We start from the raw sequence: 23,492 nt of genomic DNA, 5'->3' as shown, positions 1-23,492 counted from the left end.
TACTATGACGTTTTTTGGCTGATTTTGACGCCTTACTATACTATGACGTTTTTTATGACATTTTGAGGTCATACTAAAGTATGACTTTTTTTGGCCCATTTTGACGCCTTACTATACTATGACGTTTTTTGGCCCATTTTGACGCCTTACTATACTATGACGTTTTTTGGCACATTTTGACGCCTTACTATACTATGACGTTTTTTGGCCCATTTTGAGGTCATAGTAAGGTATGACTTTTTTTGGCCCATTTTGACGCCTTACTATACTATGACTTTTTTTGGCCCATTTTGACGCCTTTCTATACTATGACCTTTTTTGGCACATTTTGACGCCTTACTATACTATGACGTTTTTTGGCCCATTTTGACGCCTTACTATACTATGACGTTTTTTGGCACATTTTGAGGTCATACTAAAGTATGACTTTTTTTGGCCCATTTTGACGCCTTACTATACTATGACGTTTTTTGGCACATTTTGACGCCTTACTATACTATGACGTTTTTTGGCCCATTTTGACGCCTTACTATACTATGACGTTTTTTGGCACATTTTGAGGTCATAGTAAAGTATGACTTTTTTTGGCCCATTTTGACGCCTTACTATACTATGACGTTTTTTATGACATTTTGAGGTCATACTAAAGTATGACTTTTTTTGGCCCATTTTGACACCTTACTATACTATGACGTTTTTTATGACATTTTGAGGTCATACTAAAGTATGACTTTTTTTGGCCCATTTTGACGCCTTACTATACTATGACCTTTTTTGGCACATTTTGAGGTCATAGTAAAGTATGACTTTTTTTGGCCCATTTTGACGCCTTACTATATTATGACGTATTTTGGCCCATTTTGACGCCTTACTATACTATGATGTTTTTTGGCACATTTTGAGGTCATAGTAAAATATGACTTTTTTTGGCCGATTTTGACGCTTTACTATACTATGACGTTTTTTATGACATTTTGAGGTCATAGTAAAGTATGACTTTTTTTGGCCCATTTTGACGCCTTACTATATTATGATGTTTTTTATGACATTTTGAGGTCATACTAAAGTATGACTTTTTTTGGCCCATTTTGACGCCTTACTATACTATGACGTTTTTTATGACATTTTGAGGTCATAGTAAAGTATGACTTTTTTTGGCCCATTTTGACGCCTTACTATACTATGACGTTTTTTGGCCCATTTTGACGCCTTACTATACTATGACGTTTTTTGGCCCACTTTGACGCCTTACTATACTATGACGTTTGTTGGCACATTTTGAGGTCATACTAAAGTATGACTTTTTTTGGCCCATTTTGACGCCTTACTATACTATGACGTTTTTTATGACATTTTGAGGTCATACTAAAGTATGACATTTTTTGGCCGATTTTGACGCCTTACTATACTATGATGTTTTTTATGACATTTTGAGGTCATACTAAAGTATGACTTTTTTTGGCCCATATTGACGCCTTACTATACTATGACGTTTTTTGATTAATTTTGACGCCTTACTATACTATGACGTTTTTTATGACATTTTGAGGTCATACTAAAGTATGACTTTTTTTGGCCCATTTTGACGCCTTACTATACTATGACGTTTTTTGGCCCATTTTGACGCCTTACTATACTATGACGTTTTTTGGCACATTTTGAGGTCATAGTAAAGTATGACTTTTTTTGGCCCATTTTGACGCCTTACTATACTATGACGTTTTTTGGCCAATTTTGAGGTCATACTAAAGTATGACTTTTTTTGGCCCATTTTGACGCCTTCCTATACTATGACGTTTTTTGGCACATTTTGAGGTCATAGTAAAGTATGACTTTTTTTGGCCCATTTTGACGCCTTACTATACTATGACGTTTTTTATGACATTTTGAGGTCATACTAAAGTATGACTTTTTTTGGCCCATTTTGACGAATTACTATACTATGACGTTTTTTATGACATTTTGAGGTCATACTAAAGTATGACATTTTTTGGCCGATTTTGACGCCTTACTATACTATGATGTTTTTTATGACATTTTGAGGTCATACTAAAGTATGACTTTTTTTGGCCCATTTTGACGCCTTACTATATTATGATGTTTTTTGGCACATTTTGAGGTCATAGTAAAGTATGACTTTTTTTGGCCCATTTTGACGCCTTACTATACTATGACGTTTTTTATGACATTTTGAGGTCATACTAAAGTATGACTTTTTTTGGCCCATTTTGACGAATTACTATACTATGACGTTTTTTATGACATTTTGAGGTCATACTAAAGTATGACTTTTTTTGGCCCATTTTGACGCCTTCCTATACTATGACGTTTTTTGGCACATTTTGAGGTCATAGTAAAGTATGACTTTTTTTGGCCCATTTTGACGCCTTACTATACTATGACGTTTTTTATGACATTTTGAGGTCATACTAAAGTATGACTTTTTTTGGCCCATTTTGACGAATTACTATACTATGACGTTTTTTATGACATTTTGAGGTCATACTAAAGTATGACATTTTTTGGCCGATTTTGACGCCTTACTATACTATGATGTTTTTTATGACATTTTGAGGTCATACTAAAGTATGACTTTTTTTGGCCCATTTTGACGCCTTACTATATTATGATGTTTTTTATGACATTTTGAGGTCATACTAAAGTATGACTTTTTTTGGCCCATTTTGACGCCTTCCTATACTATGACGTTTTTTGGCACATTTTGAGGTCATAGTAAAGTATGACTTTTTTTGGCCCATTTTGACGCCTTACTATACTATGACGTTTTTTATGACATTTTGAGGTCATACTAAAGTATGACTTTTTTTGGCCCATTTTGACGAATTACTATACTATGACGTTTTTTATGACATTTTGAGGTCATACTAAAGTATGACATTTTTTGGCCGATTTTGACGCCTTACTATACTATGATGTTTTTTATGACATTTTGAGGTCATACTAAAGTATGACTTTTTTTGGCCCATTTTGACGCCTTACTATACTATGACGTTTTTTGGCTGATTTTGACGCCTTACTATACTATGACGTTTTTTGGCACATTTTGAGGTCATACTAAAGTATGACTTTTTTTGGCCCATTTTGACGCCTTACTATACTATGACGTTTTTTGGCACATTTTGAGGTCATAGTAAAGTATGACTTTTTTTGGCCCATTTTGACGCCTTACTATACTATGACGTTTTTTATGACATTTTGAGGTCATAGTAAAGTATGACTTTTTTTGGCCCATTTTGACGCCTTACTATACTATGACGTTTTTTGGCCCATTTTGACGCCTTACTATACTATGACGTTTTTTGGCCCATTTTGACGCCTTACTATACTATGACGTTTTTTGGCACATTTTGAGGTCATAGTAAAGTATGACTTTTTTTGGCCCATTTTGACGCCTTACTATACTATGACGTTTTTTGGCCCATTTTGACGCCTTACTATACTATGACCTTTTTTGGCACATTTTGTGGTCATAGTAAAGTAGGACTTTTTTTGGCCGATTTTGACGCCTTACTATACTATGACGTTTTTTGGCACATTTTGAGGTCATACTAAAGTATGACTTTTTTTGGCCCATTTTGACGCCTTACTATACTATGACGTTTTTTATGACATTTTGAGGTCATACTAAAGTATGACTTTTTTTGGCCCATTTTGACCCCTTACTATACTATGATGTTTTTTATGACATTTTGAGGTCATACTAAAGTATGACTTTTTTTGGCCCATTTTGACGCCTTACTATACTATGACGTTTTTTATGACATTTTGAGGTCATACTAAAGAATGACTTTTTTTGGCCGATTTTGACGCTTTACTATACTATGACGTTTTTTGGCACATTTTTAGGTCATAGTAAAGTATGACTTTTTTTGGCCGATTTTGACGCCTTACTATACTATGACGTTTTTTATGACATTTTGAGGTCATACTAAAGTATGACTTTTTTTGGCCCATTTTGACGCCTTACTATACTATGACGTTTTTTATGACATTTTGAGGTCATACTAAAGTATGACTTTTTTTGGCCCATTTTGACGCCTTACTATACTATGACGTTTTTTATGACATTTTGAGGTCATACTAAAGTATGACGTTTTTTGGCTGATTTTGACGCCTTACTATACTATGACGTTTTTTATGACATTTTGAGGTCATACTAAAGTATGACTTTTTTTGGCCCATTTTGACGCCTTACTATACTATGACGTTTCTTGGCCGATTTTGACGCCTTACTACACTATGACGTTTTTTGGCACATTTTGAGGTCATAGTAAAATAAGACTTTTTTTGGCCGATTTTGACGCCTTACTATACTATGACGTTTTTTGGCCCATTTTGACGCCTTACTACACTATGACTTTTTTTGGCCAATTTTGACGCCTTACTATACTATGACTTTTTTTGGCCCATTTTGACGCCTTACTATACTATGACGTTTTTTGGCCCATTTTGACGCCTTACTATACTATGACGTTTTTTATGACATTTTGAGGTCATACTAAAGTATGACTTTTTTTGGCCCATTTTGACGCATTACTATACTATGACGTTTTTTGGCCCATTTTGACGCCTTACTATACTATGACGTTTTTTGGCACATTTTGAGGTCATAGTAAAGTATGACTTTTTTTGGCCCATTTTGACGCCTTACTATACTATGACGTTTTTTGGCCCATTTTGAGGTCATACTAAAGTATGACTTTTTTTGGCCCATTTTGACGCCTTACTATACTATGACTTTTTTTGGCCCATTTTGACGCCTTACTATACTATGACGTTTTTTGGCACATTTTGAGGTCATAGTAAAATATGACTTTTTTTGGCCCATTTTGACGCCTTACTATACTATGACTTTTTTTGGCACATTTTGACGCCTTACTATACTATGACGTTTTTTTGGCCCATTTTGACGCCTTACTATACTATGACGTTTTTTGGCACATTTTGAGGTCATAGTAAAACATGACTTTTTTTGGCCTATTTTGACGCCTTTCTATACTATGACGTTTTTTGGCACATTTTGACGCCTTACTATACTATGACGTTTTTTGGCCCATTTTGACGCCTTACTATATTATGACGTTTTTTGGCACATTTTGAGGTCATAGTAAAGTATGACTTTTTTTGGCCCATTTTGACGCCTTACTATACTATGACGTTTTTTATGACAATTTGAGGTCATACTAAAGTATGACTTTTTTTGGCCCATTTTGACGCCTTACTATACTATGACGTTTTTTATGACATTTTGAGGTCATACTAAAGTATGACTTTTTTTGGCCCATTTTGACGCCTTACTATACTATGACGTTTTTTGGCTGATTTTGACGCCTTACTATACTATGACGTTTTTTATGACATTTTGAGGTCATACTAAAGTATGACTTTTTTTGGCCCATTTTGACGCCTTACTATACTATGACTTTTTTTGGCCTATTTTGACGCCTTTCTATACTATGACGTTTTTTGGCACATTTTGACGCCTTACTATACTATGACGTTTTTTGGCCCATTTTGACGCCTTACTATATTATGACGTTTTTTGGCACATTTTGAGGTCATAGTAAAGTATGACTTTTTTTGGCCGATTTTGACGCCTTACTATACTATGACGTTTTTTATGACATTTTGAGGTCATACTAAAGTATGACTTTTTTTGGCCCATTTTGACGCCTTACTATACTATGACGTTTTTTATGACATTTTGAGGTCATACTAAAGTATGACTTTTTTTGGCCCATTTTGACGCCTTACTATACTATGACGTTTTTTATGACATTTTGAGGTCATACTAAAGTATGACGTTTTTTGGCTGATTTTGACGCCTTACTATACTATGACGTTTTTTATGACATTTTGAGGTCATACTAAAGTATGACTTTTTTTGGCCCATTTTGACGCCTTACTATACTATGACTTTTCTTGGCCGATTTTGACGCCTTACTACACTATGACGTTTTTTGGCACATTTTGAGGTCATAGTAAAATAAGACTTTTTTTGGCCGATTTTGACGCCTTACTATACTATGACGTTTTTTGGCCCATTTTGACGCCTTACTACACTATGACTTTTTTTGGCCAATTTTGACGCCTTACTATACTATGACTTTTTTTGGCCCATTTTGACGCCTTACTATACTATGACGTTTTTTGGCACATTTTGAGGTCATAGTAAAATATGACTTTTTTTGGCCCATTTTGACGCCTTACTATACTATGACTTTTTTTGGCACATTTTGACGCCTTACTATACTATGACGTTTCTTGGCCGATTTTGACGCCTTACTACACTATGACATTTTTTATGACATTTTGAGGTCGTAGTAAAGTATGACTTTTTTTAGCCGATTTTGACGCCTTACTATACTATGACGTTTTTTATGACATTTTGAAGTCATACTAAAGTATGACTTTTTTTGGCCCATTTTGACGCCCTACTATACTATGACGTTTTTGGCACATTTTGAGGTCATACTAAAGTATGACTTTTTTTGGCCCATTTTGACGCCTTACTATACTATGACGTTTTTTATGACATTTTGAGGTCATACTAAAGTATGACTTTTTTTGGCCCATTTTGACGCCTTACTATACTATGACGTTTTTTTGGCCCATTTTGACGCCTTACTATACTATGACGTTTTTTGGCACATTTTGAGGTCATAGTAAAACATGACTTTTTTTGGCCTATTTTGACGCCTTTCTATACTATGACGTTTTTTGGCACATTTTGACGCCTTACTATACTATGACGTTTTTTGGCCCATTTTGACGCCTTACTATATTATGACGTTTTTTGGCACATTTTGAGGTCATAGTAAAGTATGACTTTTTTTGGCCCATTTTGACGCCTTACTATACTATGACGTTTTTTATGACAATTTGAGGTCATACTAAAGTATGACTTTTTTTGGCCCATTTTGACGCCTTACTATACTATGACGTTTTTTATGACATTTTGAGGTCATACTAAAGTATGACTTTTTTTGGCCCATTTTGACGCCTTACTATACTATGACGTTTTTTATGACATTTTGAGGTCATACTAAAGTATGACTTTTTTTGGCCCATTTTGACGCCTTACTATACTATGACTTTTTTTGGCCTATTTTGACGCCTTTCTATACTATGACGTTTTTTGGCACATTTTGACGCCTTACTATACTATGACGTTTTTTGGCCCATTTTGACGCCTTACTATATTATGACGTTTTTTGGCACATTTTGAGGTCATAGTAAAGTATGACTTTTTTTGGCCGATTTTGACGCCTTACTATACTATGACGTTTTTTATGACATTTTGAGGTCATACTAAAGTATGACTTTTTTTGGCCCATTTTGACGCCTTACTATACTATGACGTTTTTTATGACATTTTGAGGTCATACTAAAGTATGACTTTTTTTGGCCCATTTTGACGCCTTACTATACTATGACGTTTTTTATGACATTTTGAGGTCATACTAAAGTATGACGTTTTTTGGCTGATTTTGACGCCTTACTATACTATGACGTTTTTTATGACATTTTGAGGTCATACTAAAGTATGACTTTTTTTGGCCCATTTTGACGCCTTACTATACTATGACGTTTCTTGGCCGATTTTGACGCCTTACTACACTATGACGTTTTTTGGCACATTTTGAGGTCATAGTAAAATAAGACTTTTTTTGGCCGATTTTGACGCCTTACTATACTATGACGTTTTTTGGCCCATTTTGACGCCTTACTACACTATGACTTTTTTTGGCCAATTTTGACGCCTTACTATACTATGACTTTTTTTGGCCCATTTTGACGCCTTACTATACTATGACGTTTTTTGGCCCATTTTGACGCCTTACTATACTATGACGTTTTTTATGACATTTTGAGGTCATAGTAAAGTATGACTTTTTTTGGCCCATTTTGACGCCTTACTATACTATGACGTTTTTTCGCCCATTTTGACGCCTTACTATACTATGACGTTTTTTGGCACATTTTGAGGTCATAGTAAAGTATGACTTTTTTTAGCCGATTTTGACGCCTTACTATACTATGACGTTTTTTATGACATTTTGAGGTCATACTAAAGTATGACTTTTTTTGGCCCATTTTGACGCCCTACTATACTATGACGTTTTTTGGCACATTTTGAGGTCATACTAAAGTATGACTTTTTTTGGCCGATTTTGACGCCTTACTATACTATGACGTTTTTTATGACATTTTGATGTCATACTAAAGTATGACTTTTTTTGGCCCATTTTGACGCCCTACTATACTATGACGTTTTTTGGCACATTTTGAGGTCATACTAAAGTATGACTTTTTTTGGCCCATTTTGACGCCTTACTATACTATGATGTTTTTTATGACATTTTGAGGTCATACTAAAGTATGACTTTTTTTGGCCCAATTTGACGCCTTACTATACTATGACGTTTTTTGGCTGATTTTGACGCCTTACTATACTATGACGTTTTTTATGACATTTTGAGGTCATACTAAAGTATGACTTTTTTTGGCCCATTTTGACGCATTACTATACTATGACGTTTTTTGGCCCATTATGACGCCTTACTATACTATGACGTTTTTTGGCCCATTTTGACGCCTTACTATACTATGACGTTTTTTGGCACATTTTGAGGTCATAGTAAAGTATGACTTTTTTTGGCCCATTTTGACGCCTTACTATACTATGACGTTTTTTGGCCCATTTTGAGGTCATACTAAAGTATGACTTTTTTTGGCCCATTTTGACGCCTTACTATACTATGACTTTTTTTGGCCCATTTTGACGCCTTACTATACTATGACGTTTTTTGGCACATTTTGAGGTCATAGTAAAACATGACTTTTTTTGGCCGATTTTGACGCCTTACTATACTATGACGTTTTTTATGACATTTTGAGGTCATAGTAAAGTATGACTTTTTTTGGCCCATTTTGACGCCTTACTATACTATGACGTTTTTTATGACATTTTGAGGTCATACTAAAGTATGACTTTTTTGGCCCATTTTGACGCCTTACTATACTATGACGTTTTTTATGACATTTTGAGGTCATACTAAAGTATGACTTTTTTTGGCCCATTTTGACGCCTTACTATACTATGACGTTTTTTGGCTGATTTTGACGCCTTACTATACTATGACGTTTTTTATGACATTTTGAGGTCATACTAAAGTATGACTTTTTTTGGCCCATTTTGACGCCTTTCTATACTATGACCTTTTCTGGCACATTTTGTGGTCATAGTAAAGTATAACTTTTTTTGGCCGATTTTGACGCCTTACTATACTATGACGTTTTTTTGGCCCATTTTGACACCTTACTATACTATGACGCTTTTTGGCACATTTTGAGGTCATAGTAAAACATGACTTTTTTTGGCCGATTTTGACGCCTTACTATACTATGACGTTTTTTATGACATTTTGAGGTCATACTAAAGTATGACTTTTTTGGCCCATTTTGACGCCTTACTATACTATGACGTTTTTTATGACATTTTGAGGTCATACTAAAGTATGACTTTTTTTGGCCCATTTTGACGCCTTACTATACTATGACGTTTTTTGGCTGATTTTGACGCCCTACTATACTATTACGTTTTTTGGCACATTTTGAGGTCATACTAAAGTATGACTTTTTTTGGCCCATTTTGACGCCTTTCTATACTATGACCTTTTCTGGCACATTTTGTGGTCATAGTAAAGTATAACTTTTTTTGGCCGATTTTGACGCCTTACTATACTATGACGTTTTTTTGGCCCATTTTGACGCCTTACTATACTATGACGTTTTTTGGCACATTTTGAGGTCATAGTAAAACATGACTTTTTTTGGCCGATTTTGACGCCTTACTATACTATGACGTTTTTTATGACATTTTGAGGTCATAGTAAAGTATGACTTTTTTTGGCCCATTTTGACGCCTTACTATACTATGACGTTTTTTATGACATTTTGAGGTCATACTAAAGTATGACTTTTTTTGGCCCATTTTGACGCCTTACTATACTATGACGTTTTTTATGACATTTTGAGGTCATACTAAAGTATGACTTTTTTTGGCCCATTTTGACGCCTTACTATACTATGACGTTTTTTATGACATTTTGAGGTCATACTAAAGTATGACTTTTTTTGGCCGATTTTGACGCCCTACTATATTATGACTGTAATAGGTATTGAATGAACCCAATTGCAGCACAAATAGTCTTTATTCAGCAAGTACTCAATTAACCAGAGGATGCAGTGCAGGTGAGTACAACAGGATTCGAACTCGGGTCTCCCGTGTGTTAGGCAAGCACTTAACCACAGGACCAACGGGGCAGACAGGGAGTATGGGAGACTCGTGAGCAGGTAATCAGTCCAACAGTTCTTGACAGGCTCAACGGGTTCAGGGAAGCGAAATGTCTCTTACTCACTGCTGGTGAAGTCTTGCTGGAAGGTGGTTGAATAAGGGCTTGGCGTGGATCCGGACCTTAGGCAGAGTCGGAGGAGCTGAGGACAGAGGGGGTGAGCCGGGGAGGTGAAGCTGAGTGCCGAGCAGCCACAGGCAGGCAAAGAATGGAAAACAGGCTGGCAGTACTCGTAGTCAAAGACAGAAGGCTGGTGGGTTACCAGGGCAGAGACGTGAAGCAAGGTCAGGAGCAAGACGGGTCGATAACAGGTAAGCAGTCCGGGAATAAGTGTTGGAGAGTCAGGCATGAGAGCGAAGACAATCTGGCAAAGAGTGAGTGGATAAGGCTGCATATATACTGGGTTGATTGGTGAGCAGGTGACTGCAGCAGGTGGAAGTAGTTGGGCTGATGAGGGGGTGTGGCTGAGCAGCCGGGCAGGAGAGGTGCAGAGCAGAATGTGACAGTGATAGCAGAAGGTGGAAGTAGTTGGGCTGATGAGGGGGTGTGGCTGAGCAGCAGGGCAGAGCAGAATGTGACAATGACATTTTTTGGCACATTTTGAGGTCATACTAAAGTATGACTTTTTTTGGCCCATTTTGACGCCTTACTATACTATGACTTTTTTTGGCACATTTTGAGGTCATACTAAAGTATGACTTTTTTTGGCCGATTTTGACGCCTTACTATACTATGACGTTTTTTATGACATTTTGAGGTCATACTAAAGTATGACTTTTTTTGGCCCATTTTGATGCCCTACTATACTATGACTTTTTTTGGCACATTTTGACGTCATACTAAAGTATGACTTTTTTTGGCCCATTTTGACGCCTTACTATACTATGACCTTTTTTGGCACATTTTGAGGTCATACTAAAGTATGACTTTTTTTGGCCCATTTTGACGCCTTACTATACTATGACGTTTTTTATGACATTTTGAGGTCATAGTAAAGTATGACTTTTTTTGGCCCATTTTGACGCCTTACTATACTATGACGTTTTTTGGCACATTTTGAGGTCATAGTAAAGTATGACCTTTTTTGGCCGATTTTGACGCCTTACTATACTATGACGTTTTTTATGACATTTTGAGGTCATACTAAAGAATGACTTTTTTTGGCCGATTTTGACGCTTTACTATACTATGACGTTTTTTGGCACATTTTTAGGTCATAGTAAAGTATGACTTTTTTTGGCCGATTTTGACGCCTTACTATACTATGACGTTTTTTATGACATTTTGAGGTCATACTAAATTATGACTTTTTTTGGCCGATTTTGACGCCTTACTATACTATGACGTTTTTTGGCACATTTTTAGGTCATAGTAAAGTATGACTTTTTTTGGCCCATTTTGACGCCTTACTATACCATAACGTTTTTTATGACATTTTGAGGTCAAACTAAAGTATGACTTTTTTTGGCCGATTTTGACGCCTTACTATACTATGACGTTTTTTATGACATTTTGAGGTCATACTAAAGTATGACTTTTTTTGGCCATTTTGACGCCTTACTATACTATGACGTTTTTTATGACATTTTGAGGTCATAGTAAAGTATGACTTTTTTTGGCCGATTTTGACGCCTTACTATACTATGACGTTTTTTATGACATTTTGAGGTCATACTAAAGAATGACTTTTTTTGGCCGATTTTGACGCTTTACTATACTATGACGTTTTTTATGACATTTTGAGGTCATACTAAATTATGACTTTTTTTGGCCGATTTTGACGCCTTACTATACTATGACGTTTTTTGGCACATTTTTAGGTCATAGTAAAGTATGACTTTTTTTGGCCGATTTTGACGCCTTACTATACCATAACGTTTTTTATGACATTTTGAGGTCATACTAAAGTATGACTTTTTTTGGCCGATTTTGACGCCTTACTATACTATGACGTTTTTTGGCCGATTTTGACGCCTTACTATACTATGACGTTTTTTATGACATTTTGAGGTCATACTAAAGTATGACTTTTTTTGGCCCATTTTGACGCCTTACTATACTATGACGTTTTTTATGACATTTTGAGGTCATACTAAAGTATGACTTTTTTTGGCCCATTTTGACGCCTTACTATACTATGACGTTTTTTTGCCGATTTTGACGTCTTACTATACTATGATGTTTTTTATGACATTTTGAGGTCATACTAAAGTATGACTTTTTTTGGCCGATTTTGACGCCTTACTACTATGACGTTTTTTTGCCGATTTTGACGCCTTACTATACTATGATGTTTTTTATGACATTTTGAGGTCATACTAAAGTATGACTTTTTTTGGCCCATTTTGACGCCTTACTATACTATGACTTTTTTTGGCCTATTTTGACGCCTTTCTATACTGTGACGTTTTTTGGCACATTTTGACGCCTTACTATACTATGACGTTTTTTGGCCCATTTTGACGCCTTACTATACTATGACGTTTTTTGGCACATTTTGAGGTCATAGTAAAGTATGACTTTTTTTGGCCGATTTTGACGCCTTACTATACTATGACGTTTTTTATGACATTTTGAGGTCATACTAAAGTATGACTTTTTTTGGCCCATTTTGACGCCTTACTATACTATGCCGTTTTTTATGACATTTTGAGGTCATACTAAAGTATGACTTTTTTTGGCCCATTTTGACGCCTTACTATACTATGACTTTTTTTGGCCTATTTTGACGCCTTTCTATACTATGACGTTTTTTGGCACATTTTGACGCCTTACTATACTATGACGTTTTTTATGACATTTTGAGGTCATACTAAAGTATGACTTTTTTTGGCCCATTTTGACGCCTTACTATACTATGACGTTTTTTATGTCATTTTGAGGTCATACTAAAGTATGACTTTTTTTGGCCGATTTTGACGCACTACTATACTATGACGTTTTTTATGACATTTTGAGGTCATACTAAAGTATGACTTTTTTGGGCCCATTTTGACGCCTTACTATACTATGACGTTTTTTGGCACATTTTGAGGTCATAGTAAAGTATGACTTTTTTTGGCCCATTTTGACGCCTTACTATACCATGACGTTTTTTATGACATTTTGAGGTCATACTAAAGTATGACTTTTTTTGGCCCATTTTGACGCCTTACTATACCATGACGTTTTTTATGACATTTTGAGGTCATAGTAAAGTATGACTTTTTTTGGCCCATTTTGACGCCTTACTATACTATGACGTTTTTTATGAAATTTTGAGGTCATACTAAATTATGACTTTTTTTGGCCCATTTTGACGCCTTACTATACTATGACATTTTTTGGCACATTTTGAGGTCATAGTAAAGTATGACTTTTTTTTTTTTTTCAAACTCTTTTTATTGGGGTTTTCAAAGTTAAACATACAAACAATATATTGACTTATTCAGAGTGCGGATAACGAAGACAAAACAAAACAGAAAAAAAAAACAAAAACAAAAACAAAAAAAAAACAGCCACAATAACACAAAATACAAAAATAATAATATTAAAAAAAAAAAAAAAAAGTTGAGTAAAGATAAAGTATTAAAGTAAAGCAGTCTGTGTTCTGCAGATAATTTAATTATTTTACAAATTATTACCAAAATGTAAAGTTTATTGCAAGTTCAGTCCTAATATAGATACCAAGAAATGTATAGTTAAAATAAGAATGTATCTAACAGAACACAAAAAGTGACAAAAGTGGATGACAGGTAGCTCCGCAGTGCCTTCACACTAACATCAGGCTAGTTTGTGGGAAATGTTGGTTTACTTTTATCAAAGTAATCAATAAAGGGTCTCCAGATCCGGTAGAATTTGTCTTCACACCCTCTTAATGAGAATTTTATTTTTTCTAACTGCAGATACTGCATAACATCTTTCATAAGGGTAGAGTGAGTCGGAGGTTGAGCCTGCTTCCAGTTCAATAATATCAGTCTCCGTGCTAGAAGAGATATATATGTTATCATGTTATAATGAGAGCTGGATAAGACAAGACCAGGTTCTTTAACTTCAAAGACAGCCATCAGTGGACTAGGATTGATCACTCTTCCTATAATGTCCGAAAAAGATTGAAAAATCAGTTGCCAGTATGTTCTTATTCTTGGACAGTGCCAGAACATATGGGCTAGTGAGGCTGGTGATTGTCCACATCTATCACATGCAGGATCTATATTCGGATACATTTTACAGAGCTTTACCTTTGATAAATGTAATCGGTGTAAGACTTTAAACTGCAAGAGCCCATGTCTCATACAGACTGAGGAGGAGTGCACCAGCTTCAAAGCTTTTGTCCAAAGTTCATCAGTAATAACTACTCCCAGGTCATTCATCCAGGCACTTTTTAGATGATCTAAAGAAGTGGTGCAATTTAAACCTGAGAGCGTATTGTAAATAGTGGAAATGTCTCCTTTTGTCAGTGGATTTGATAGAAAAATAGAATCCATTGGTGTACTATGTGGAATGTTGGGGAAAGATGTAGTGTTTTTCTTAACAAAATCCCGTAGCTGCAAAAATCTAAAATGATGCGAGTGAGTTAGATCAAAACAGTTTGTAACTGTTGAAATGATGGAAATTTGTCCTCAATAAACAGGTCCTGGAAGGAACGAATACCTTTACTGTACCACTCCTGAAACTTTGCATCAGAAAGAGAAGGAGTAAATAAATGGTTTGCGTTTATAGGAGCCCGAAGGGAGCCCAAATGCCACCCAAAGTGTTTTCTTATTGAGGACCAAATTCTGAGTGAGTGTGAGACTATCGGGTTATTTATAGAATACGAGTATGTAATGGGCAGTGCAGAAAAGAGTAGAGCTGATAAAGAAGATGGGGAACAGTGTTTTTCCTCAATTTGAAGCCAGGCAGGTATTTGATCTTGGGGCCAAAAGGAGAGTGCTCGTAAATTACATGCCCAATAGTAGAGTTTGAAATGAGGTAAACCCATACCACCCTCCGATTTGGGTCTTTGTAAGAAATCCTTCCTTATCCGGGGGGTCTTCTTATTCCAAATAAAATTGGAAATTAATCTAAGTTCCTAAAAAAAGTATTATTAATAAAAATTGGAATACTTTGAAAAAGGAACAGAAATTTAGGAAGGGTGTTCATTTTTATTATATTGATTCGGCCAGCCAGTGATATAGGAAGATTTGACCACTTTGCAAAATCCCGCTCTGTACATTTAAGAAGTTCTGCAAAGTTTTGTTTAAATAAATTAGAAAAAGTTTCCGTGACCATGACCCCTAAGTAACGAAACTGACTTACAACCTTAAATGGGAGAGAGCTGAACGATTGTCGCTGGGCACTAGCATTAATAGGAAATAAAACGCTTTTGGAAATGTTGAGCTTGTACCCTGATACCTTGCCAAAATCCTCTAGAATAGACAAAATATTGGGAATGGATTTTGAAGGGTTAGAGATATATAGCAATAAATCATCTGCGTATAACAACACCTTGTGCTCCCTCTCTCCTCTAGTGATTCCTTTGTAATTATCTGAGGCACGTAACGAGATTGCAAGTGGCTCGATAACCAGAGCAAAAAGGAGTGGAGACAGAGGACAGCCTTGTCTGGTGGAGCGACTTAAGGGGAAATATTCAGATCTGAAGTTGTTTGTATGAATCGAGGCTAAGGGCGAGGCATAAAGTAATCTTATCCAGGAAATGAATTTTGTGCCAAACTCAAATTTCAGCAGAGTTGCAAAGAGAAAATCCCATTCAACCCTGTCAAAGGCCTTCTCTGCATCAAGGGATATTAGCACTTCTGGATTGTGAGGATTTGAGCTGGAAGAGTAAATAATATTAAATAAATGCAGAAGATTAAAGAATAAATGCCTATCTTTAATAAAACCTGTCTGGTCCCCAGATATCACTGATGGGAGCACTCTCTCCAGTCGTGTAGCTAAAATCTTGGCTAACAATTTCACATCTACATCCAGAAGGCTTACAGGCCTATATGAACTTGGACTGAGCGGATCTTTGTCTTTTTTAAGGAGTAGAGAAATGCTGGCTTGATAAAATGGACTCATTAAATACTTCAAGTAACAAAGGTGAAATAAGTTCTACAAATGTTTTGTAGAATTCTGCTGTATATCCATCAGGGCCTGGGGCTTTTGAGCTCTGCATATTACGTATAGCTTGTTGTATTTCTTCCAGAGTAATAGCTCCCTCGAGCTGCTCTTTATCTTCCTGAGTTATGGTAGGTATAGCCAATTTGTCAAGAAAGTCCTCAATAAATGTGGGATCACCAGCTGATTCTGTAGAATATAAATTTGAATAAAACTGTTTTTACCGCCGATTTAGTAAGAGCCTGTGTTTTGTTCGATGACCTGTCTAATTTTGGGTTGAGAACTAAATTAAAATCTCCACCTAAAATTAATTTGTGGGTATCAAGATTAGGCAAAGTGGCCAAGACAGAAGAGATAAACTGCTCATCGTCGTGATTAGGAGCATATATATTAGCTAAAACCACTGGAATGTTATAAAGTTTGCCAGTGACGATGATATATCTGCCGTGTAGATCTGGAATAATATCAGATGATATAAAGGAAACATCTTTACTAATAATTATAGCAGTGCCTCTAGATTTCGAATTAAAATGGGAATGGAATACCTGGCCAACCCAGTTTTTTCGGAGGAGAGTGTGATCTTGATTTCTTAGATGTGTCTCCTGCAGAAAGGCAATGTTCGTCCCCAATTTCTTAAGATGAGCAAATATATTTCCCCGCTTTACTGCCCCATTCAGACCCCTACAATTCCATGTAGTAAACTGTACCAAACTTTCAGCTTTTGTCTTAATCCGACTAGCCATAGTCTGAGTTGGGAGAAAAGAAAAGAAAAGCACTGAGCATGAGTACCAACATCCATACAGATTTAAGAAAAAAAAATAAGAAAAAGCCAACAAAAACACAGAAAACCCTGCAAGAACATACCCCGAACCCCTCTCTACCTTTCCCCAACTGAAAGGTATAGACGAAAAACTTAAGCAAGTAACTAAGTCTTCTCTGTCTAAAACACATCCAGTAAGACTCCAGTGAGCATAATATAGTCCTTAGCTCCTTAACTGTGAACCATAAAACCCTCTGACCAAATATTACCGTTTAAAAAAAAAAAAAAAAAAAAAAAAAAAAAAAAGGTTAGTGCAACTTAGTGGAAACAGTGGTGGATTCACTGAAACTAATATATCAGGGAAGAAAGAAAAAAATAAATAAATAAATAATAATAATAAGAAGAAGAAGAATAATAAAATAATAACGACCATATCATTAGTGCCAGCAGTAATGATTCTTGTGGCGCACTTTGCTATGATCGGGTGAACTCTCCAGGTAAACAAACAAGCAAAACAGAATCTTAACCTTTTATGCACAGCGTAAATGAATGTGCACTTCATAAAAATAAAACATCAGAATTTGGCAGTAACGAATATAACAGCAGCTCCTCTTCCCAAGCCGCGATGAATAAGAAATAGAAAAATAACAGGAATTAAATAAATAAAGGAAATAAGTAGAGGACTGCCGCAATAACATTCCTGTTTGTCATTCAGTCTGGATTACCACGTAGAATTAGGTTATCCTTATATCAATACCGATCTGTGAATTACCATAATATCCATTTATCTATCGTTAACATACCTTGTAAAGTCCATACTTAATGCTGATTGATAATGTAACCTTGGCAGTAGCAGGCACCAGGTGTTGGTATCGAGGCGTATCCTCTGATTGTGTTTAATGATGAAAAAATGACTAGCATGTTAGCTAGCCAGCTGAGAGGAATTCACCAGAGATTATCAGCCATCCTGTTGCTCCCTTACAGCGATCTTCTTATTGTAGAATTCCTCAGCTGCCTTGGGAGTGTCGAACGAGTACCTGATGCCGTTCAGGGTGAGTGTAAGCTTGGCCGGATAGTACAAGCTGTAGTCTACCTTGGCGTCGCGGAGCTTTGCCTTCACCGGGTTGAACGCGGCACGCAGCCTGCCCACCTCTGGACTCATGTCTGGGAAGATATGCACCGGTGCTCCTCTGTATGTTAGACGGCCTTTACTTTTTGACAGACCAAGGATTTTCTCCTTGTCTGAGTAGTAGTGAAGGCGAACAACCATAGTTCGGGGCCTCTCTCCTTTTTTGGGTTTTGGTGCCAGCGTTCTGTGTGCACGATCAATTATCACCGGAGCATCAAAATTGCTCTCCCCCAGCACCTCGGGGAAGAAAGCAGCGGCAAACTTTGTCGGCTGCCCAGCCTCAGCACCCTCCTCAATACCGATCAGCCTTAGGTTTTGTCTCCGACTCCGGTTTTCAATATCCATGCACTTTTCCTGTAGTTTTTTATAATCTTTCACCAGCAAATCTTGAGATTCCTCCAGGGCTTCAACACGATCCATGGTGTCACTCAGAGCTTTGCCCATGTCCGACTGAACTTTAGAAAACTCAATGTGCGCAGCACGGAGTGATGATAGCTCGTTTGCTAGCTCAGAGTGAATGCTGCATATGTCTGCTTTGGTTTCTTCGCGGAGAGATGAAATGTCTTTCTTAATTTCTTGGCGTAGGTTGGTTATTTCAGTTTTAATGTCACCAAGCACTGCTTCTCGTGATGACTGTAGCTCCGTTCTCAGCACACTGAGGGAGATAATCGGTTCTGTCTTGTCCGCCATCATGATACGTCCAGGCGAAGTCACGGTTGTAGAAAGCGATGTTTTAGCCTTTTTTCCTTTGGGGTAAAAGTTCGAGTCCACATACAGCTGCTCGGTCTGGTCAAACCCAGATTTACCACTTGAAATCAATGTTTTGGTCGAGTTTAAATGGATAAATTAACAAAATCAAGAAGGAGCTTTCCCACGTTGCGTCTACTCCATCATGGCGGAACCGGAAGTCCCAAGTATGACTTTTTTTGGCCGATTTTGACGCCTTACTATACTATGACGTTTTTTGGCACATTTTGATGTCATAGTAAAGTATGACTTTTTTTGGCCGATTTTGACGCCTTACTATACTATGACGTTTTTTTATGACATTTTGAGGTCATACTAAAGTATGAATTTTTTTGGCCCATTTTGACGCCTTACTATACTATGACGTTTTTTGGCACATTTTGAGGTCATAGTAAAGTATGACTTTTTTTGGCCGATTTTGACGCCTTACTATACTATGACGTTTTTTGGCACATTTTGAGGTCATAGTAAAGTATGACTTTTTTTGGCCGATTTTGTAGCCTTACTATACTATGACTTTTTTTGGCCGATTTTGACGCTTTACTATACTATGACCTTTTTTATGACATTTTGAGGTCATACTAAAGTATGACTTTTTTTGGCCCATTTTGACGCCTTACTATACTATGACGTTTTTTGGCACATTTTGAGGTCATAGTAAAGTATGACTTTTTTTGGCCCATTTTGACGCCTTACTATACCATGAGGTTTTTTATGACATTTTGAGGTCATACTAAAGTATGACTTTTTTTGGCCCATTTTGACGCCTTACTATACTATGACGGTTTTTGGCACATTTTGAGGTCATAGTAAAGTATGACTTTTTTTGGCCGATTTTGACGCCTTACTATACTATGACGTTTTTTGGCACATTTTGAGGTCATACTAAAGTATGACTTTTTTTGGTCGAGTTTGACGCCTTACTATACTATGACGTTTTTATGACATTCTGAGGTCATACTAAAGCATGACTTTTTTTGGCCGATTTTGACGCCCTACTATACTATGACTTTTTTTGGCACATTTTGAGGTCATACTAAAGTATGACTTTTTTTGGCCCATTTTGACGCCTTATTATACTATGACGTTTTTTGGCACATTTTGAGGTCATACTAAAGTATGACTTTTTTTGGCCCACTTTGACGCCTTACTTTACTATGACGTTTTTTATGACATTTTGAGGTCATACTAAAGTATGACTTTTTTTGGCCCATTTTGACGCCTTACTATACTATGATGTTTTTTATGACATTTTGAGGTCATACTAAAGTATGACTTTTTTTGGTCCATTTTGACGCCTTACTATACTATGACGTTTTTTTATGACATTTTGAGGTCATAGTGAAGTATGACTTTTTTTGGCCGATTTTGACGTCTTACTATACTATGACGTTTTTTGGCACATTTTGAGGTCTTACTAAAACATAACTTTTTTTGGCATATTTTTACGCCTTAGTATACTATGAGGTGTTTCATCACATTTTGAGGTCTTACTAAAATAAACAGCCCGCCCCTGATCAATAGATCCCAAAAACATAAAAATGTAACAGCGTGTAAATTATGTTTTTTTAGGCTGTAATGTTGGCTATTTTAACATGGGGGTAAATGGATAATTACTCACTTCTGGAGCCAGCCCCCAGCGTAAGCCCAGAAACGCGAACGCGGAAGTGATCCTCACTGCTGAAACCTACAACTCTTGCCTTGGTTACGTTCCACACTGTGCCACCTGCGTTTGCGAGTACACGCTGCTGCGGTACACTGATACTGCATTTTATAGGGTAAAAAAAAACGTTCCGACCACCGGCCGGGAAACCTCCCGAACCTCCCGATGGCCAGCCCGCCCCTGGTCATTGATGTACTTTAGGAGGATCCTCTCCAAGCACTTCATGATGACTGGAATCAGAGCGACAGCTCGGTAATCATTGAGGCAGGTGATGGTTGCTTTCTTGGGCACAGGCACAATGATGGAGGACTTCAGGCATACAGGGACCGTGGAAAGCTGCATGGACAGCTTGAAAATGTCCAGAAAAACTCCTGCCAGTTGCTCAGCGCATGACTTCAGGGTACGACCTGACACCTTGTCTGGACCTGCAGCCTTGTTGATGTTGATGCTGCTTCTGTAGATCTGCACATGATGGGAACAAATGGTGACAGAGTTTTCCCAAGGCCACAGTTCTGACTGAAAATGACATTTTGGTATTATTTCAAGAGCTCAAATTTCACAATGAGTTTTTCAGTTGCTTACAAAGTTCAAATTATTATAACACTCCTTTGTTTCCATTTACACAGCCCCTCATACTGATCCAAAGGTAGATAAACCAGGCAGCTACCGCTCAAACTGTCCATGGATTCAGGCTGTTGATGCCAAATTCTGAGACAAACGTCCTCTGAACTGCTGTTTACTGGATGCTTTTTGCTTTTGATTCCATTCAGAGATATAAACAGCATTATATGATCTTGATCTGTACTGTGACCGCATTATCTGCTCTCGCATCAATCCACAATCACAGAAGTCACAATACATACCGCAGATGTTGTGCCCGGCTAGCTCAGTCGGTAGAGCATGAGACTCTTAATCTCAGGGTCGTGGGTTCGAGCCCCACGTTGGGCGTGATAATATTTTTTCCGTGCTGATTTAGAGACATTTTGGTGTGTACATCCGCTGCGTCCATGTGTTGTACGTGCCGAGGTTATTCCATATTGACTTGAAAATAGCGACGCCACCTGGTCAAATTCATGCAATTTATGACACGTTACTTACAACTGCATGTAGGTCTTGGTACTGACATTACTGCGACTGTTGAGTGTAATTAGGTGTTCGCTCGGAGCCTTGTTATATACTCGTGATCTCAGTTAACGGACTCCCGCAAATGTACTTTGAGTGGATATGCATGTCATTACAACCGATTACGGCGCAGGACTGGTTTGAGTTTATGTATTTATGAGGATAAAAGTATATGTCAGGAGGAGAAAGACAAAATAGCAGAGGATGGTTTCGATCCATCGACCTCTGGGTTATGGGCCCAGCACGCTTCCGCTGCGCCACTCTGCTGACGTACAAAGCATGCATAGTATTGGTATATGTATCTATCAACAACTGCATGACTGAATGTAAATGTCGTATGTTGTGTGTGGAATACCTCCTTTTTATATGCCGTGTATGCTTCCTCCTGTTTTCTGTCTTGTGCTGTCTGGTTCTCCATTTCGTTTCACCTTCTCGCCGCTAGAGGACACTGCGAGCTAATACAGTTTATTACTGTGGGGAGAAACAACATATCCAGTTGAAAGGAAGCTCCCTCTATATTTCTTTGTCCTGACGTACTGTGACTGTGGGACATAATATACACAGGTCTGTGTCTTTCTAAACTATGTCCAGTGAATTCAGTTATTTACAGGTGGACTTTGATCAGGTCATAGACACATCAACATTAAAGCAAACAGGATGCACCTGACGACAGTCTGGAGAGACACAGCAAAGAGGTAGTTTTGAAAATGAGAGATTTCAGGTTTTGAGTTTAAATAAATTTGCAAAAAAAAAAAAAAAAAAAAAAAATTCTACAAATCTGTTTTCACTTTGTCATTATGGGTTATTGAGTGTAGACTGATTGGCATTTGATTGTAATCTTATCAATTTACAATTAAATCTACAACACAAAAAAATGTGTAAGCAGTGACAGGGTCTGAATACTCTGAAGCCTCTGTACATAACACTATAAAATGGGGCCATTCAGCATAATTAGTCATTTTGCTTTTATTACTTTAAGTGTATTTTGCTGAAAATTGTTCTGTACTCACATGGTCATATCAATACTTTTATGTCAGAAACTGAATACATCTTCCACCTCTATTTTTAAAGTAAAGACAGACACACAACATCTGGAATCTAATTCAACTATTCTCACATCCTATGTCCCCCTGTGCTAGATGTTCAGTCATTGCACTTCCTCAGACTTTACTCTGCTTGAATGGGGAGCAGCTGTCATTTGAAAAGGACAAAGCTTTGTACAGCTCATTTTATTTTAAACACACTGATCTGAAACCAGATATAGTTAAACACAGCTGACAAAATGACATATAATGAAGCAAAGATTCAGATTTAAACAGATAGATTCTAAATAGAAAGTCATTATTCAACATATTTACACTGTATGGTACATGTGCTGCCTTCATAAGGACAAAACATGATTTTTCCATTTTATTACACTATACAGAGGCTGAATATAATTTCTCTGAAAACTTCCTCTGCTGAGCTCTAATTTATTGAACAAAAGCAAGAAGATTCCAATCAACTTCTCTTCAGGCCCTCTGTAAACAGACTGGAAGTGCTTCTTGGCTGGACAGAATAAAGACCTGATGGACTGTATTGTTGTGCACGTGTATCCTTGGACACACACAGATC

At 36.9% G+C, this 23,492-nt stretch overlaps 2 non-coding genes across 2 annotated transcripts; one reads left to right on the top strand and one right to left on the bottom strand.

Annotated features, from left to right (window-relative positions):
* The first annotated feature begins 21,631 nt into the window (after positions 1-21,631).
* trnak-cuu lies at positions 21,632-21,704 on the top strand. The gene has a single exon. It is a non-coding gene; the product is annotated as a tRNA-Lys (tRNA).
* A 369-nt stretch (positions 21,705-22,073) lies between these two features.
* On the bottom strand, positions 22,074-22,145 carry trnam-cau. Its single transcript has one exon. It is a non-coding gene; the product is annotated as a tRNA-Met (tRNA).
* Between the last annotated feature and the right edge of the window lie 1,347 nt (positions 22,146-23,492).

The sequence above is a fragment of the Toxotes jaculatrix genome, chromosome 4, assembly GCF_017976425.1.
Source record: "Toxotes jaculatrix isolate fToxJac2 chromosome 4, fToxJac2.pri, whole genome shotgun sequence".
Lineage (NCBI taxonomy): Eukaryota > Metazoa > Chordata > Actinopteri > Toxotidae > Toxotes > Toxotes jaculatrix.
Note: the sequence above shows the minus strand (reverse complement) of the source record. Positions and strands in the feature narration are given on the sequence as shown.